At 46.3% G+C, this 5,074-nt stretch overlaps 1 protein-coding gene across 1 annotated transcript in view; it reads right to left on the bottom strand.

The window, feature by feature from the left end:
- Positions 1–120, bottom strand: part of LOC122790927 (G2/M phase-specific E3 ubiquitin-protein ligase-like) — a gene marked incomplete in the record, with an annotated part of 597,261 nt that extends 597,141 nt beyond the window's left edge. Inside the window, 1 exon segment of the mRNA XM_044058627.1 lies at positions 1–120.
- Between the last annotated feature and the right edge of the window lie 4,954 nt (positions 121–5,074).

A 5,074-nucleotide genomic window follows, 5' to 3' on the forward strand; every position in this document is an offset into this window, starting at 1 on the left:
GTAAACAGGTACACTTTTTAAGATGTTAGTCTAGCGACAACAGAAAAGGCCAATATTCATGATGAACACTTTGCCTTTTGGATACTGCACTTCTCTGACTTGCAGCTGTACACATGCATGAATGCTGGAGAGAAAAAAAAAAAAAAAAAAAAAAAAACACATGAGCCTATTAACCATTTTCAAATGACACTAGAATTAGAATTTTTTGTTTGACGGTCCTACAATTTGTTTCCGCACACATCAGTCTAACTACATTTCATGGACATCCCCCATGCTTTAGAGAAAGTGTGGTAAAAGCTTAACTATATGCATGAACCAAGCTACAAACAACCACCTCACAGAACAATCAACACACTTCACTGACTAGAATTCCAAGGGGGTCTTAAATGCACACCATCTCACGCAATGGACACTGCAAAATGCAGTAAAAAAAAAAACCACGATGAATGTTTTATATGCATATCAGCCTTACTAAACTTGTATAATTAAAAATTGTTTCACACCTGAATCATCAAATATCAACTGTGCCCATTTTACAGAAATTTTTCTGACAGACTAGAAATAGAAGTTATGTCCTTACCATAACGTTCCATGTGGAGTGTTCATCTCGCCTTTGTTCTTACACATGGGTTCGGAGCCGATCCTCGGCTCCGTGCCGGCCTCTTGCAAGCTCTGCATCGAGAAGAAGCTCGAGACAATCTAATACCCACAATCCCCCTCTGCCTTTACCTCAGATCTAGTTTGCAAGCAAACCAATCTACATAATAGCACATTCATGCTATACACCTATACATATATAAACAGACACATATAAAAGTATATGTGTATACCAACTATGTACACAGAATTATAACAGTAGCAAAATGCTTCTGGCCAGGCATCAAAGAACGTTCTTCCTAAGGGTGGGAGGGTGGGACTGTAAGAACAAAGGCGAGATGAACACTCCACATGGAACGCTATGGTAAGGACATAACTTCTATATGTGATAGTGTTCAATCTCGCTTTGTTCTTACACATGGGTAGCGCCCTAGCTCCTTGATCCTGAGGAACTCACGGGAGGACGTTCTTGAGCACAGTGGAACCAAAGGTTGCTCTGTCCCTAGAAACCTTGTCTACTTTATAATGAGAAATAAATGTATGTGGCTTAGACCAGGTAGCAGCCGCACAAATAGCATCCAGAGGTAGGCGAGCTGCATGAGCCAAAGACGAGATATTGACCTTGTGGAATGTCCTTTGGGTTTGTGTAAAAGGGGTTGATTTGCAGAATCGTGACATAGATTATACAATCCGTTAACCACTTAGAAAGAGTTCTTTTGGTAACTGCAAGTCCTTTCCTGCTATCAGCAAAGCCACAAAGAGTTGATCCGTTTTCCTGTGATCTTTTGTTCTATCCAAATAAAACCTTAGCTGTCTGTGAACATCCAATTTGTGTAACATATACTCCATTTTGTTGGAGTGGTTTTGAAGAAAGTGGGTAATTCAATGGACTGATTAATATTGTTAATAGAACACACTTTAGGGAGGAAGGATGAATTGGTTCAAGAGAAACTCTGTCAGAGTGAAAGACCAAATAAGCGTGCTTGATGGCGAGAGCCTGAAGTTCAGACACTCGCCTAGCAGAAGTAATGCCTACCAGAAAGAGAGTTTTCCAGGCCAAAAATTTTAATGGGCAAGAAGAGGCAGGTTCAAAGGGGCAACATTAATTTAGATAGCAACAAGTTTAGACTCCAAGGTGACGTAGGAGATCTGACCGGTGGTCTAATATGAAAAACTCCTTTTAAAAAGGCTTTACAAAGTCTGTGAGCCATAATAGGAGCTCCACATTCTTCCACATGGAAATTCGAAATGGCAGCCAATTGAACTCTTAGAGTAGCAGGAGAAGCACCCTGATGAAATAAGTCTGTTAAGAACTCTAATATCTTATTCAAAGGAGCTATAAAGGGATCAACATGGTGTGTATTGCCCAGAATACAAACCGTTTCCATTTGCTAGTATAAGTTTTAGTAGTGGAAGCTTTATGCGAAGCCACTAATATATCCTGGACTGCTGGTGACAAAAGATCAGACCTGGCTAAGTTGGGAATTGGAGCAGCCAAGCTGCTAGATGGAGTGACAGGAGCGCGGGATGGGGAACCCCTGACGAGTGAGTCAATAGATCTGGCTCTGGGTCCAGAATCCAGGGTCCCCGAATGCAGTGTATTTTCAGGAAGGGAAACCAAATTTGACGAGGCCAGAATGGAGCAATGAGGATTATCGTCCTGGCTTTCTGGAGAAACTTCGATATCAGAGGAAATGGGGGAAATGCGTATAGGAGTCCCGGGGGCCAATCGTAAACCAGTGCGTCCCTGGGGACTTCCCCTGGAGGGGGTAATAGGGCAAAGTAGCTCGTGCATTTGGCATTCATTGGAGAAGCAAACAGGTCGCAGGAAGGCTGGCCCCACGCGGTAAAAAATCCTTTTCGCCACTGACTGTTTTGGAGACCACTCGTGCGGTAACAGAATTGCTCTGCTCAGCCTGTCGGCTATGACGTTGGATGACCCCGGGATGTGCGTTGCTATTAGAAAGCGACCCGTGGACTCCGCCCACTGCCAAATTCTCATGGCCTCTCTGCATAGTTGATAGGACTTGGTTCCCCCTTGTTTGTTTATGTACCAGACTACCGACATGTTGTCGGTCTGAACTGCAATAGAGTCCCTAGAGGAAGAAGGGGAGCAAAGTGTTGCAACGCTAGAAACACTGCCCTCAACTCTAGAACATTGATGTGCAGATTGTACTCCAAATTGGTCCATTCGCCTTGGACTGTCTGTCCCTGAAAGATGCCCCCACACCCTATCAGGGAAGCGTCCGTGGTCACCGTAACTGTGGGTGGGTAGCACAAACGGCCTCCCTGGGAAAGGTTGCACGTTGAAGCCACCAGTTTAGATCTGTTTTGCAAGTCTTTGTTATAAGAATCTCGTGTGTTAGAGGTAGTTGTTGAAATGACCATTGAGCAAACAGTAGCCATTGTAGGACTCTCATGTGCAGCCTTCCCAGGGAATTGCAATAAGGGAGGCTGACATGAGGCCCAACACCTTCAGTACTAGTTTTGCAGGAGATTTCCTTGACAAGAGTAGAAGACGATGTGAGTCTGCAGTGATAATATCCTTTCTGGGGGAAGCCTCAGAATTAATTGACGTGTGTTTAACTCTGCTCCTATGAACAAGATATTTTGTGATGGCTGAAGTAAGGATTTTCCGAAATTTACGGAGATCCCTAGGTGAACACACAGTTGAAGAACATAGTCTCTGGCCTGCAGTAGTTGACGCCGGGTGGTGGCCGAAAGGAGCCAGTCGTCCAGATATGGAAACACCTGGAATCCCTGACGTCTCAAGTGAGACGCTACCACTGCCATACATTTGGTGAAGACCCTGGGGGCTGAGGTCAGACCAAAGGGCAGGGCTCGAAATTGAAAGTGACTGGCTCCCAGCCGGAAGCGCAAATGATCTCTGGATGCCCTGGCCATTTTGATGTGGTAGTATGCATCCTCTAGATCTATTGAGCACATCCACTCGTCCTTCTGTAAGAATGGAAGGATCGATTGAAGCGTGACCATTCGGAACTTTTCTTTCTTGACGAAAGTATTGAGGTAGCTTAGGTCTAGAATGGGCCTCCAGTCCCCTGTTTTCTTTGGAACTAAAAAGAACCTTGAGTAAGTCCCAAATCCTTGCTGGTCCGCTGGGACTGGCTGGATGACTCTTTTTTTCTAGCAGCTTTGAAATTTCTAAAGCTGCTGGCTCTCGCAGATGGGGCGGTACATCTGGGAGTCTTTTCTTTGGAATGGGATAGGATAGGAAGGGTATGGAGTAACCTCTGGTAACTACGCTTTTTACCCACTTGTCTGTAGTTATATCTTGCCAGGCCTGAGGGTATAAAGCTAAGCGACCCCCGACTGCCTCCAGAGCAGGACAGTCGGGCCTCCTCTCAGGAGTGCTGGAAAGGTTTACCAGGGAGTGTTTCCCTGTCACCTTGATGTTGCGGACCCCCTCTGCCGCCAGGGCGGCGTCTTCCACCTCTGCCCCCTCCTCTGCCTCTAGAGGGGGCATCACCCTGTGTGCCTGAGAAAGACCCTTGGGGTTTTCGAAACCACATTTTCCCACCACGTTGCCCTTTGGGGTACGGTCTGGTTGGGGTGGACAAACGGACTCCGACAGCAGACAGAGTCTTTCCCTCTTGTTCACACCGGGTAAGGGTCTCCTTTACCTTGGGGCCAAAAAGAGTGGCACCGTCAAATGGGCCGTTTGTAAAGGAAGACTTGTAGGCTTCCAAAGGAGCATAGGCGCATCCAGGATTGTCTACGAAAAGCAATCGCTGAAGCTGCTGCCCTACTCGAACCTTCGGCGAGGAAATCAGCCTCATGGACGAGTTAACAATCGATGTTAGGGTATTAAGTTGCGCTGTCACTTTCTCTGAGACAGCTGCATCTGTAGCACCCTGGAGGGTATCTCCCAACTCTTTGACTAGATCCCTCTGCAGACGGTAAAATGGGTCAAATAGTTCAGGGACCGCATGGAAAAAGCCGCTGAACTAAAAATGCACTTCCCATATCTATCCATCGTCCTAGAATCTTTATTAGGCGGATGGACAGACGAAGAAGACTCTGACATCTCCTTTTTCGTGGCTGCAGCCACCACCATAGCGTCTACTGGAACTCCTTTTGTAAGGTAGGACTTATCCTGAGGTGCTGTGATGTACTGGTTCGGTTTTCTTGGAACAGGTTCCACTGTGTCAGGAGTCTCCCACGCCCTTCGAGCAATAAGTTCCATTAGTTCGTCGAAGGGCGGAGAGACCCAGGAGGAGGAAGGGCGAGCACCAAATGCCTTCAGCAGAACTGACTCATCCTCAGAAGGGGGAAGGGACTGCCAGTCACCTCTCTGTTTCAGGATCTCCAAAATGTCTGAAAAAGAGACATCTTCTGAAGGTGACTTAGGGGACCCCTCTGACTCATCTAAGTCAGTATCAGATGTTAAGGATTCCTGTGGAGAATCCAAGTGTCTCCTCTTACACAATCTCTTCCTAGGGACTTCCTCGTGGGGAGC

The sequence above is a fragment of the Protopterus annectens genome, chromosome 1.part2 (assembly GCF_019279795.1).
Source record: "Protopterus annectens isolate FY-2018-M chromosome 1.part2, PAN1.0, whole genome shotgun sequence".
Lineage (NCBI taxonomy): Eukaryota > Metazoa > Chordata > Ceratodontiformes > Protopteridae > Protopterus > Protopterus annectens.